Genomic DNA, 15,306 nt, shown 5'->3' on the forward strand with positions numbered 1-15,306 from the left:
CCGAGGGCTTGGGGTCCGCGGCACAGCGGGGGGCGCTCGAGGGGACCGCGAAGCGCGCCGTCGTGCTCGCTGCCCCGCTCGGCCCGGCTCTCGGACCGTCAGCATCCGCGGGGCCGCCGCCCCCCCGCGGCCCACGCGGGACCGCGGCGTGGAAACGCGGTGACGCCTGGAGGCTCCCGGGGCGGCGAGGGCATCCCACGCCCGCCGGGGCCAAGCGTCTGCGACGTCACAAGTAGAGCATGATGATTCAGGGAGCAGGGGCGCTAGGAGGAAAAGGCCCCCGGGTCACCTAACCGCTGTTTTTGTTCTTTCCTTGCGGCCGCCCACAAATTTCGTTTGTGAAATCCTCCTGCTCCATTTTTCCGTACTCTTTTGGGGATTCAGGGTTTTTGACAGACGGGTGGGCAGCTCTGAACATAGACTTCCTGCCAGTGACAATCGGGTCCCACTATTCTAATAGAAATGTCAAGTGTGCTGGTTGTTCTCCAAACCAAGGCGGTGTCTCCCGGCCTTTGCCTTATAAGGTGTGGGCCTAGGGCCACCTTGACAGGAAGCACATCATAGGTAGGGAACCCCTTTCTCTAAAAACCCTTTAAACTGTGGTTTTCAGGATGCCTTAAAAATGGTTTTGAGGGGCGCCTGTGTGGCTCAGTTAAGCATCTGACTTCCGCTCAGGCCATGATCTCAGAGTTAGTGGGTTCAAGCCCCCGTGTCCCAGCTCTGTGCTGACAGCTGGGAGCCTGGAGCCTGCTTTGGATTCTATGTCTCCCTGTCTCTCTCTGCCCCTCCTCTGCTCATTCTCTCTCTCTCTCTCTCTCTCTCTCTCTCTCTCTCTCTCTCTCTCAAAGGTAAATAAACATATAAAATTTTTTTTAATATTTTTGAATTGGGGGTGGATTCAAAATTTTTAAAAAGCAACATGAAATTTTGAGTAGAAGGTGGCCTGGCAGCTGGCCCAACCGACTGAATGTTGTCTGTGAGTGCATTGGGCCTTCTGCCCTTTCCTTTCACTTCTTGGCACAGCTAGGAAATGATACAGCCCCAAACAGGGTGAACAAAACAGGCTCCTTCTGCAGGCATAACCGGGCCCTTCCACCTGGAGGACCAAGGAGACCAATACCTACATACCTGTAACTCACGCCATGGCTAGAAATTTAGAAGCTCTGTTTTAAAGTTCCAGCTGGCAGGTTTTCTTAACTGTATTTTCCAAAAGCACCCAAGACTGCCTCCTGAGTTGTCAACGCCTGGTCCCCTGTTCTCTGGGCTGTGAGGAACCACCAACACAGGAGCCCAGGGCAACACTCAACTTGTCATAGTCCAGGAAATAGAGCTTACAACTTTCCATCTCCCAGACTGAACTCATGTTTCTGCTCCTAGCCTGCTTCTGTGGTCTCTAGCGTGGGACAACTCAAGTTCTTTTGCGGGCCGGATTCTCTAGCTACTATGTTAATAGCTAAGGGCACTATGCTAAGTGCTTTTTGTGTTGCATAGCTGTTCTTTCTTAAATCAGCCCTGGGGTAGGTGTTATTGTTATTTCCACTTAAAGAGAAATCTGACCCTAAGAGGTTAGGTCATTTACTTAAACATGTAATATGTAGTGAGGCTGAATTTGAACCCAGCAATGTGACTCCCATTCTATTACCTATTGGTGTTTTAAATACCTTCCTCAGACTCTAAATTTGAGAAGGATTAAAAGATTTAAATTTTTTAGAAGTCTTAAAAGTGCAAGGAGAAAATATAAGTGAATTGCTTTTAATCTGAAAGTAAGCTTGGAGCAAAGGGCAAAATTACAAAGGAAAAGTGCCAGACTTGACTATAGAATTTTTAATTTCTTTCATCAAAAAGCCCCATAAAGGTAAAAGACAAGTAAAAACTATCAAAAAATTTGCAATATGCAGGGCACCTGGGTGGCTCAGTCGGTTAAGCATCTGACTTTTGGTTTCGGCTCCGGTCATGATCTCACCATTAGTGAGTTGGAGCCCCTCATTGGGCTTTGTGCTGACAGCATGGAGCCTGCTTCAGATTCTCTGTCAACCACCAAGCTCAGTACTGAGAAGGATATAAGTTACTTCAGTGTTTCTAGAGGGCAACTTGGCCGAACCCAGTAAAAGCCTCAAAAAGTGTTCACGCCCTTTGCCTCAAAAACTGCATTTCTGGGAATTCATAATACAGGAATTGACAAATGTTTTCTGTAAGAGCCCAGATAGTAAATACTTTAGGCTTTGCAGGCCACATATGTTTCTGTTGCTTCTTTGTGTGTGTGCTTTTGTTTTTAAAACCCTTTAAAAATATGAGAGCTATTAGCTTCAGGGCTGTAGAAAAACAGGCTGTGGACTGAAATTGGCATGAAGGCAGTAATGTGTACAAAGAGTAGACTTCAAGAAAGTTCATCCTAGTGCATTTGGTAATAGCCAAAAAAGAAATCCTGCTAAATGTCTGAGGAGAGAAATTAGTCACAACCAGATATGAGGAAACAAGTATTTTAAAAGTTTTAAATGTTTTAAAAAGTTGCAGAATGATATTTATTGCATGAGATAGTATTCGTGATTTATTACATTAAGAAAAGCATATCTATGTTATCATCTCAAATACGGCATAATCGTGTATGTACGCATAGAAAAAGATCTGGAAAGCTGTAAACACGCTGAGATATTGTTAGTGGTCTTGGGCTAGAGGTGAGATTGTAGATATTTGGTTTTCTGTTATGTGCGTGCTTCCTGTAGTGAATATGTGTTGCTTTTGTAATAAGCAAAAATATAAGAAACTTTGCTTAGGCAGCAAAAAAGCACTTTAGCTTAGATTTTTGAGAAAATTTCCCCTGAATTCACTCTCCCAGATGGAGTTGTTTGCTGTCTCTTCCATGCTCCTTGAATTCATAACGGTCTTTTGAGTACCATTATTTACTTAATTAGAGAATGGTTAATACCATCATTTACTTAAGCATTCCCCTATTATTGGATCAGGGTTCCCAATATTTCACTATTGTAAGTTTGCCAGTTACTTTCTACCAGCTTTCTGCCAGATCCATTTTCCATCCTTCTCTGCTAAACTCTGTGCCTCTGAAGGCAGAACTTTCAAAAACTATTTTCTCTGGGGTCATTCCAGGTAGGATTGACCAACGGGTTATACCGACAATAGGTTGGAGGGGGGAAAAGGAGAAAAGTTGGGGTATTTATTCTCACCTCTTTTCCTGGTTTTGATCTCCTCCCCTTACCCCTTCAGTCCTAGCAGTGGTCAGTGGCTTCTTATGTTGTCAGAACCTGGGTAACTCCACATCTCTTACCATCTCCATGTCATGTTATATACCTTTGCCCTACCCTAAACCTAACCCAAAACTTCTAGAAGTAGTCCCTTCAATAAAATCTCTTCTTTTTTTTTCAATATATGAAGTTTATTGTCAAATTGGTTTCCGTACAACACGCAGTGCTCATCCCAAAAGGTGCCCTCCTCAATACCCATCACCCACCCCCCATCAACCCTCAGTTTGTTCTCAGTTAATAAAATCTCTTCTGTTGAAACATCTGAGTGGAAGTTGGTTCTTGTTAGGACAGACTGATATGTTAAAGAACACTGGTGAATATCATAGAACTCCAATCTTTTATTTCTTAAGTGACAGGCCCGGATATTCTCAGATTTTATATCTGAGATTTTGACTATTTACAAGGTAATTATAGAATGATTTCAGGTTTCCTGAAGCAGGAATTTAAATTACCGTGGGTCCAGCATTTGGGAATGTAACACTCTGACTATTGTTCTCTACTTCTCCCATAGTTTTTGAGAAATAACACTCCATTGCATTTTATTGAAGAAATCAAAGAGTCCAGTATAGTGGTGTTTTAACTTAATGTTTTCAGTGGAATCTTTAAGAAAATAAGTAATCTATAGGCACATAACATATAAATAAAAGCCACCTGCAGAGTTAAAGGAACCTTCTTCCTTATCTTTGAGGCATACTCTGCCCCTCTCCCCACCATCACAGAACACCAGAGCTCTTTGGAACACAGTTTGAAAACACAGATTTAAAGAGTCCAAGTCTAGAAGATACATCCTTCATAAATTTCCAGTGTCTATTATATTTCTTTAGATTAGATGCCTAGAATTACATAGTCTACAATATGACTACGATATGACAATTGCCCTTCAAAACACTCCTCACTGTCAATGATGTTGCCTATCTCATTACTGTGTCTATTATCAAATACACACTGACAAACAAACAAAAAAACCTTTCCTAATTTCACATCACAGTTTTAGTTGCATTTTTATTACTCCAAGTTCATTTTCCCTCAAATATCTAGCTAACTTTCCTGACATTGTTAGTGAGCAAACATCCCACTAATGTGTAATGATCAATGTATCATACATTAAGCTGTTTTATGCACTAGGCCATATTTCTGAGTCCTCTATTTCCTTTCATTCATCTTCTTTTGAATTATACTGTGCCAATGGCATAGCTTTTTAATTTCAATAAGGTAACTCTGTGCCCAAATTAGCTTTTTCAAATATTGTAAATATTTTGAAAAATAGTGTAAGTATTCTAAATAAATGCTTTCAGATGAAACTGTTGACTTTTTTCTTGTTATAAAATTAACACATTATGAAAAAAATTTTGTGGAAACTCAAAAAATGTGAAAAAAATATGAAGAAGGAAATAAAACCCACCGGAAATACTGTAACCGTTAGCATTTTAGAGCATAATGTTCCATCTTCTCTCTCTGTATTATTTTTACAAATGTTACTAAACATACTGTTTTGTGAGCTGTTGTTTAATCATCATATATGAGCATTTCACCATATCATTAAATGATTTATATATTTTTTGAAACATGATTTATTTTTTTTTAAGGTTTATTTATTTTTGAGAGAGAGAGAGAGAGAGAGCGAGAGAGAGAGAAAGACAGTGTGAGTGGGGGAGGGGCAGAGAGTGAGGGAGACACAGAATCCAAAGCAGGCTCCAGTCTCTGAGCTGTCAGCACAGAGCCCAATGTGGGGCTTGAACCCACAAACTGTGAGATCATGACCTGAGCTGAAATCGGAAGCTCAACATGACTTTTAATGACACGTTAGCCAAGGGCTCTAGAATCAGGGTCACTAGTGGCAGTGGCAGCAGGCAGTTCTCAGCTTTCTAGACTGAGTCATACCCTTTCCTCCGTCATATTAAACTTGCTTGAAGTCTCCAGTTGTTCCCTCATAGATCAACATTGCACACCCGCCCCTACCACACCTCATAACCTGAAATCAGCTGCTAGACATGTGAAATTGGTTTTGACTGTAGTTGGCTGGATTTTAATGATTTTTGCAGCATTTGCCACCTGTATATCTTCTGTTAAGTGTATGGAAAGATGACACAACCATAGTATATTAGGTGGTTAACAAATAAGGAAAATGTAGGTTATCCACACAAGGACTAGATTTGAATTAATTGTAAGAGTTTCCTAGCACCATATTGCACAATCTTACGGATTCCTTTTAAATTATTAACTAGTATGAATCATTTATACTTGTCTTAGAAAAGATTGAACAACTCTCGTGAAAACAAAGCAGAGCTGTGATTTCTTTTAAAGATTTGAGGGAGAAATCACTAGCATTTGTGATAGTATATTACAACTTTTTGAGTTGTTCTTAAGTTACAGTGAAAATTTACTGAACTATATAATCTAAGGGGAATCAGATATAATATTGAGGGCTACAAGTAGCTAAGGTATCAAAAGCAAAGGATAGATTTTTTAGAACAAGTAATGCAGGTATATTTATAGGTGTTTTCCAATTCCTGGGCTTATAGGCTTCTAACAAAATTTTATTGGGTTTATATATTTATCTTTGTTCTATCACACTACACACACACACACACACACACACACACAATGTATATATGTTAATTTTAATAAAATAGGAATTATCTACTTTTTCACTTACTTTTCCATGTTCCTAGAGGTAAAATATAGTAAATGTCAAAGCCTTGAAGTATATGGATCCTTAGGGTCTGATCTCCACTCTGTCTTAATTAACACTGGATTAAATTAAGTTAAACGCTGGAATCTGAGAGCAAAAAGTTTGGGGGAGGGACACTGGATCGCCTTCCCCTGTCTTCATTTGAATATTCCTTACTAAACTGCCCAGCCCAGCCCCTGCTGATTAGTGTAGAGTGTTCTTGTGGTTTAGTACAAAGGTTATCCGCTGGAGCATATTACCAATTGAGTCATTTCCTCCAATTCTTAAACTTTCCTGAATATTTTCTTGTTTACATTAGCTATCCAGAGAAGACCCTAAAATCAACTTATTGTTGGATCCTCCCCGATACTCTTTAGTTTGTAAAATCATTGTATTGCATACTTTGTAATCTCAGAATATTTATATCCTGATTGCTTATTCCTTTGGTGTGTTTTGCTTTGGAATAAGTTGGTGTAGCTTTACAAATTTTTAACAATTTTTACGAATTGTTAACAATTTCGTAATCTATCTTTTGTATATTGTATGACAAGTATGATTATGACATTCATTTCATAGGGAACAGAACATCAAATATCTCTTAATTTCTTAGCTATTCAGTAAGAACTTTAAAAGCCTACTTTAAAATATCTAACACACAGGGGCGCCTGGGTGGCTCAGTCGGTTGAGCATCTGACTTCGGCTCAGGTCACGATCTTGCGGTTCGTGAGTTCGAGCCCCACGTCGGGCTCTGGGCTGATGGCTCAGAGCCTGGAGCCTGCTTCCGATTCTGTGTCTCCCTCTCTCTGCCCCTCCCCCGTTCATGCTCTGTCTCTCTCTGTCCCAAAAATAAATAAACGTTAAAAATAATTTGTTTAAAATGTCTAACACACAAAATCAAGTTCTTTTCCTAAACTGCACCCATATTATCTCCATTACACATCATGTTACCAAATCATTCTCGTAAAAACTTAAGGCAACAAGAGACTAGAAAGGCAAGAGGAGACAAATAGATCTCTCACATGCTGATTATACTGGGTTTTTAATTTGTTAACTAACTTCTTTTTCTGGTATTTAAGTGCCTTTGGAGACACATTTGGGCACATAGGCTGTATTATTACTCCTAATACCTTACAACTTAAAAATAATGCTAGCTTTTAAAATGCCGTCACAAATATTAAATCTGACCCTAAATGATTATCATAAGTGTTTTTATAGAATGTACTGACACTGGAATATTTGCTTATTGTGACTAATCTCAGGTTTCCACAAAAGAAATGTTATAAATGGAAAGAAAACCTTGGAAAATTAGAAAGAACATACACTTGTCTCCTTTTTTGGTACTTATTTCAGTGGCTTTCTTCATACACATTTTCCCCCTCTTTTTCCACAAGAAAAGTTAAATATATTACCTGACAAATACAGTTACATTTTATGTTGGAAATAATAGTAAATGCAATTCAACAGATGCTTCTGTGAGGACCAACGAATTAAGTGAAAGGTGCAGGCCATTGCTTGACAGGATGAGGAAAAGCAGTGAATTTCCAGTCACCATTCACTTCTCCACACCACTTCTGGCCTCCTGCTCTCCATCTTCTTACATAGTCTTATGTTCTCTGTCAGGGTGGAGGTTCCATCCTTAATACACTCCAGAACCTAGGAAGAGGTCAGCATACCGCAGCAGCTATCTCTAAGTTGTTGCTGTTGAAGTCACAAATTAAAACTTGAAAAAAATCTTTGGTGTTACCATTTACCATAAACCTTTCATTAGCTGAAAATTACTTCCTACTTTATCCACTGTGAATCTTAAAAACACATCCCAAATATTGCTGTCTTGCCTTCCACTATCTTTTTGCTCTAAGTTATTCTTTTGCTCCTAAATATAGGCAGAAATTACACAAATTTCAATTGATTTTACCACTAATATCATGGGATGAGTTATCTTGGTTTTTTAGTTTGGATTTGGAGGCAAGAGTCTTAAAGGAGGGTTTTTGAGCATTGTAGTTGCATGGAATACCAATAATTATAATTTTCTTTCCTTAGCTCTCAGGGAAAGTGAATATAGTAGTAAGAGCATAGAAAGTCTCACCAACCAAGCACAGCGTAAAAGTGACTCTGAAAAGGATTCGAAAACCTTTCTCATATGAGTAGAAAAACATACTATTTCAACATTCATTTGATTTTATTTCTCCTCCCTAAAAGAGATACCAAATATTAAAGCATCTAATAAAGGTATATGCATACTTTAAGACAAACGTTAATCTACTTACATTTTTGTAACTATTATTGCTATGTGTACATACATACAAACAGTTCTAGGGAAACCCGGAAGAGCTTAAAAGCCATAATTATTACAAAAGATCTTCCTGATTACACAGTTCCCTGTGGCACTTGCTAATGTCATAGAATTTGTAAAGTAACTTACTGAACTTGGTAGGACAGATCAGTTTACTCATTTACTCATTTGGAGATGTTTTAATAGTCATTTTAAATATGCATTGCTAAACTGAGGTCCTCAAGATTGTGCCTATATAATACACATATTTTTAAATAATGACATTGCATATTAGAAATATGCCAATTATTAGAAATATACAAATAGATTCTGTACTGTTACTATGTATCAAGGCTTATGTTTTTTTGAAGTCTTTACAATGTCAGCATTACATCTTATGATGTGTATGTGTTATGCGTGTGTTTTTAATTATTAGAGATATAATTTGACATGCAATATATCAAAGTCAAGAAATGCATTACAGCTTTTCTTTTTCTTTTCCTTTTTTTTTTTTAGTGAAGTGCAATAGTGGAAAAGGGGAAGAGTAGAACAAAGAGATCTGTAACTGACTGTGAACAATCAATTGAGATAACTCACTACCTTTGGACCAGCTGTATTAAAGCTTTTCTAAGAATTTTATTTGGAGAAACTATTTAATGGAAAAAACATAAACCTTTCAATCTTCTTTGATGTGGTACATCACTACCTGGTAGCAACTCCCTAGAATCCAGTGCATCTAGTAAACAGAAAATTTGTCCAAAAACTATTTTCAGAATTACTTATAAAGAAAAAAATATGGTAGATTTTGTGCAGTATTTGTCATTTCCTTAAAACCACTTTTGTGTTTTGTTAATAAAACAACTTTTCTCATGAGAAACAATAGAAAATATAAATAACTACAGAGAAGTACTGAGTTACCCATACTTTCACCACCACCTACCTGTTGTTAACATTTGGGGTAGATATTCTTCTAGAATGTTTCTGTGCACATTTTTTTCTAACAGAAACCATTTTTGTTTTTAAAATTTTCTATTTTATTAATGCTCCTATTTTTATCAGTTGCTATTTGAATGATAACTCTGGGCATGGATACTGGTTGATGATCTGGGAAATAAGTCACCCTTCCCTGCCAAACCCAGTTAATCTTGGAAGCCATGGACATCCCCAGTATCCAAATAGATGATGAGACCCCATGGCCCCTTGATCCAAGGTCTCACATTCATGAGCTAATCAGATTGCTCTGCTGAGTTCAGATAATGAGAAACAGATTGGCTAGTTAGCAAACATGGCAAAAGCAAAAAGAGTATGTAAATAAATAACTATTTAAAAGCCAAATTGTGGGATGATGTCATGAAGTACAGTTGGGATCAGACAAGCCAGGGCAAATCAAAACTTCTTGCAAGTCAAGCAAGTATGAAAGCGTAGAAAAGATATGGGGAGGAGTGTGGGGAGCCAGACGTGTTCTCTCTGACCCACTGGCCGTACTTCAAAGTGATACTGACGGAACTAAAATCTGATAATGTCGTATTTCTGCTTACCTACTCTTTAAAGGTGGCTTCATGGGCTCTTTGTGATCTGATCCCACCCTACTTCTCTAGTGCCACCATCAGAATCTGCAGTTGTATGCTTTGCTCTATCTGTGCCGAGTTTCCCTATGTCTAAAACAGTCACTTCTTCTGAGAAGCCTTCTCGGATTTCTGGTTTATGACAGGTGGCCTTACTAGGTGCTTCCGTAGTACCCTTTAACCTCCAAGGCTGCAGAGCCCAACACCTCACATAGTACCTGGATTATAATAGGCCTTCAAATTGACTAGACAAAGCACCAGGAGAGAAGCAGACATCTCACAAGTTTGCACGAGATTGCGTGTGGCCAGGAAAAGAGGGAGAGAGAAGAAAAGGCACCCAGATGTGGTGCTACTTGAGATTTTTTGGATCCAGTTTTGGCATATGTGATCTTTTCAATAACTGCACTACTATGCACGTAGTCCGGTCCTGTTCGTTGGTTTGCACACAGTGATTAGCACAAACATACAAAAGGGCAAGGGTGATATTCAAAATATTGAACAGCTGTGGTATACTGCAGTGTTGTGAGGGCAACGTTGGGGTTAGCCCGCAGCAGGCAGTCTCGACCAAGGCAGCAGCATGCCTTCAGGTACACAGCACTATTGCCAGAAGTGTTATCTTCCATAAAAGGGCTTGGCCTACTATGAGCACATGGCATTGTGGTCTAGTGTAGACAGCTGTGGCCTGCTGGTTGGCAGGTACCAGGTTGGTCTCCTCAGTAGTGCCCACCTGGGGTCCTTGGGGCCAGATTGACCAGATTAGCTGACATGGACAGTGGGTACTTATTAATTGGTTTGGAAGCATTTCGATGTCTTAACAACCATGTAGCCATACTGATGTTATTTACTGAATATTAGCCTTACAGAAGGGCTTATTTAACTTGCACTGGGCGCTGAGCAAGAGGAAAAGGAAGGGATTAGATTTCATTACTGGACTTTGGGCTTGCCCAGAACTCTGGGGTCTATAAGGTTACTCATCCATGACTTTAGTACAAAGGAGAAAACGATAAATGCCTTAAAAGAAGAGCTGTTGGGTCACAGGTCCAACAGTATCCCATACTGCTCACCTAGTTATATATAAGAAAGGATAACGTCCTTTTTGGGACCAATAAGTTGAGATTAACATTGTCATTGGATCAAGGTCTGTTTTCTGCACTGCTTGCTGGTAATAATTGAGCAATGTCTTACTTTTTGGCCTCCACTGTATGACCCAATTCCTTTTGTTTGGGAAGACACCTGGGACTCTGTGCATGTAGTCTATGTTGTATGCATCCTGTGGTTGGTGCTGGCCAAAGGGGTACACTGAGACCACTACACTTACAGCTTTAGGTGGGGACCAATGAGATAATTCTAGGTCAGGCTTTTTCCCTGGAGCTTGGCATAAAACAAAAGAAAACAAAACAAAAACAACAGCAACAAAAACACACACACGCACACAAACAAAAAGATTGGGTCAAAACACTATCCCACAAAAGGCCACTTTGCAAAATTTTGGGAAATTCAGGTATGAAAGGAAGGTGAAATGAGTGGGTTTCAGCACTCTTTCAAGAAGACTGATTGAAGGGAGTGGAGGGTTGAGCCTTAAGACTTCCTACCCAACTCATGGGCAAGGGAGCAGGGTAGAACTGACCAGGTAGCACAGCCTCAGGCTGGTTAGAGTGAAGAAAAGGCACAACCGCTGAGGCTTTTCCAGAAGTGGGTTATTGGGACAGCTAGTGTAAGCAGCTCACTTCTGGCACTGAAGAGATCCTTGTTTGGTGGTGGAGCTTAGGGGTAGGAGGTGGGGCTAGGTGTGCTGAGGGACCTCAACCCAACAGTGGTGATCTTTTGGCAAGCTTTTCAGAGCCTTTCATTGATTACCAATCACTTTCTAACAGGGAAGAGCACTAGGGAGTCACTTCCCTGCCATCCAGTCCTGGTGTTGGCTCCTGGATAATCTTTCACATGTTGTGCGTACTTAATTCAAGGGGCATTTGTGTTTTGACAAATAATTTTTACAACTTATTTTCCATACCAATGCCAGGTTTACACTGATTAAGATTCACACAGTTATTTGTATGCAAAATCTTTCCTAATTAGTTAATTAGTATATCAAATCTGTATGCCTGTTTATCATGTTCCCAGCACTAGGTTTTTGAAAAATTCAGACAACATATAAGATATAGTTTCTATCCTCAAGGAATGTATAATTCAAGAGAGAAGATTAGCATTCAACAAACAATTAAGCAAGAAATGAGTGATGAACTAGGATGCTGATGAGAAGTATAATTCAAATGCAGGAAAAAAGAATCTGGTACAGGTTAGAATAAGAGACTGTTGCAGGAAAATGAGACACAAGACAGGCCCTAAGGATGGAAAAATTTTAGAAGAGGATGAAAGAAGAACAGCTTTCCTGACATAAGAAATCACCTGAACCAAGGAACAGAGGCAGGACATGAACATTAGGTACTCAGGGACATCCAGGAGTGATGTGTGACAGGAATGAGGGCCGGTACATGGGAAATAAGTTTGGGTAGGTAAGGTAGAGCCCTATTTCTGTCACCTCAAAAGTCAGTCAGTTTGAACTCGACATTACAGACCACTGCTGTTCAATAATAATGCCACATATGTAAGTTAAAACTTTCTATGTCACACTAAAAAATAAAAAGAAACAGCTGAAAATAATCATATATTTTCCCTAACCCAATATATCCAAAATATTACCGTTTTAACATGTAATCAATATTAAAAAAATTTTACACTGCTTCAGTTGTTAAATTTAAATTAAAGACAATTTCATTTCCTCACTTGCACAAGCCACATTTCAAACGCTCAATAGCCACACGTGTCTAGTATTGGGCAACATAGCTATAGACAATTGCGAGATTATTTAGCAGCTGAATAATAAGCCAAAGTTGAATAGTATCTTGGGAGAATTTGTTGTCAATGAAATGCAGAGTGCATTGAAGGGTGCGATGATTGCGGGTGAAGAGAGAAGTTAGATTTGGAATGAGTTATATGTGGGTGCTGAAATGGTTGTCATGGGACAGGGCAAGAGGATAGGGCAAATCTGAGAGATGCTTCAAAGAAATAATTGGTGTGCCTTGATGACTGACTGGTAATGAGAAAAGAAAAAAAATAATTCATGAGTGGTAGCCAGCCTCCACACAGCCCTCAGTGATCCTTGCCTCCAGGTGTGGTATGTGTGACCAATAGAATAAGGCCACAGTGATGGTACTTCACTTTCAAGGTTAGATTATAAAAGATACTCTGGCTTCTGTTTTGGTGGTTCTCTGTCTTGGCTCACTTACTCTGGAGAAATGGAGCTGCTATGCTGTGAGCAGCTCCGTGGAAAGGCCTATGTAGCAAGGAACTGAAGCTTGACAATGAGCCCATAAGTGAGTTTGGAAGGGGGTCCTCCTGCCCCAAATGAGCATTCAAATGGCTGTAGTCCTAGCAAACACTGTGACTGCAACCTCAGGAGAGACTCTGAGCCAGAACTACCTCTCAGCCTCTCTCTAATTCCTAAACCTCAGAATCTGAGAGAGATAATAAATATTTGTTATTTTAAGCTGCTAAATTTGGGGGCAAATTGTAACAGCAACACACAATGATTGCATCAAGCAGTAAGAAAAAGATAACTTCATTTAAAATAGGCAAGAGGGGGGCCCCAGGGTGGCTCAGTCGGTTAAGCGTCCGACTTCGGCTCAGGTCATGATCTCGGGGTCCGTGAGTTCGAGCCCCGCATCGGGCTCTGGGCTGACAGCTCAGAGCCTGGAGCCTGTTTCAGATTCTGTGTCTCCCTCTCTCTCTGACCCTCCACCGTTCATGATCTGTTTCTCCCTGTCTCAAAAATAAATAAACATTAAAAAAAAAATTTTAAATAGGCAAGAGACTTGAACAGCCACTTTACAAAAGAAGACAGGCAAAGAAAAAAAGTGCTCAATTATTATTAGACACCAGGGAAATGCAAATCGAAACCACAATGAGATAACACTACCCACACATCAGTAGGGTAAAAATAAAGACTGAAAGCATAAAATGTTGACGAGGATGTGGAGCAACCAGAATTCTTTTAAAATTAAAATATAATGCATGTACCAATCAGTTCACCCATTTAAAGTATACAGTTTAATGGCTTTTAGTATAGTTCACCCATCACCACAATACATTTTAAAGTATTTTTATTACTCCAAAGAAACCCAATACCTCTTAGCTGTCACCCTTCCTGAACTCTAGTCTACTTTTTGTCTCTGTACATTTGCTTATTCTGGACACTCATGTTAATGAAATCATACAATATTTGGTCTTCATACTTGGTTTCTTTCACTTAACATAGTGTTTTCAAGGTTCATCTATGTTGTAGCATGTAGCAGTACTTCATTTTTTTAATAGCCAAATAATATTTCATTATATGAATATATCACTTTTTGTAACCCATCAGTTGATACATACTTAAATTGTTTCTACTTTTTGGTTATTATGAGTAGTTATAAACATTTGTGTGGACTATACTTTCATTTCTTTGGGGTATATACATAGGAGTGGAATTACTAGGTCTTATCGTGGTCTATATTTAACCAGTCGAGGGATTCCCAAATTTTTTCAAAATGGCCATATAATTTTACATTCCCACCATCAGTATATGAAGATTATTATTTCTCTATATCTTCATCAACACTTATTATTGTTTGTCTTTTTGATTATAACCATCTTAGTGAGTATCAAGTCATATCTCATTGTGGTTTTGATTTGTACTTTCTTGATGGCTAATTATGTTGAGTATCTTTTCATAAGATTATTTATCATTTGTAGATCTTCTTTGGAGAGCTGTCTATTCAGATCCCTTGCTCATTTTTAAATAGAAGGATCTGTGTCTTTTTAAAATTAAGTTGTAATAGTTCTTTACATGTTCTAGGTACAAAATCTTTATCAAATATTACATTTGCAAAATTTTTTTCCTATTCTGTGGGTTTTCTGCAACCAGAATTCTTTTTTTTTTTTTTTAAGATTTATTTTTAGAGACAGAGAGTGCAAGTGGAGGAGAAAGAGAGAGAGAGAATCTTAAGCAGGCTCCATCTCACCACTGAGCCCAATGTGGGGCTTGATTGCATGACTCTGGGATCATGACCTGAGCCAAAATCAAGAGTGGGATGCTCAACAGACTGAGCTACCGAGGTGCCCCTAGAAAGAATACTTAATTCAAAATGATATGAACACTTTTGAAAAACATCTTGGGTTACATAATTTGCCCAAGGTCACTAAACTCTTAGCATGCTAGGGACAAGACAGGACCGACTACATTAATTTCTAGGATCTGCCTGTAGCAAAATGAAGATGTGGTGCACCTTGTTAAAAACTTGTTAAAAAAGAACATTAAACCAAATGCAGAGGCTTTCTAAGCATGAGGCCTTGTGAGACACAGGCTATGTGCACATGAAGCTAAGGGAACAGGGAAGATTATATAATCTTGGGCTGTTTAACAGAAAAGCCCATGCTCTTTCCAATAAACCGTACTGGGTTGAGGGATCCATTCATTTTTTTGTGCACACTGAATGAGAC

The 15,306-nt window shown here is 39.1% G+C and overlaps 1 protein-coding gene across 1 annotated transcript in view; it reads left to right on the forward strand.

Moving 5' to 3' along the window:
- Positions 1–15,306, forward strand: part of HIBCH (3-hydroxyisobutyryl-CoA hydrolase) — a 114,868-nt gene that overhangs the window by 794 nt on the left and 98,768 nt on the right.

The sequence above is a fragment of the Panthera pardus genome, unplaced genomic scaffold (genome assembly GCF_024362965.1).
Source record: "Panthera pardus isolate Hobbes unplaced genomic scaffold, ASM2436296v1 HiC_scaffold_10, whole genome shotgun sequence".
NCBI classification, from domain to species: domain Eukaryota; kingdom Metazoa; phylum Chordata; class Mammalia; order Carnivora; family Felidae; genus Panthera; species Panthera pardus.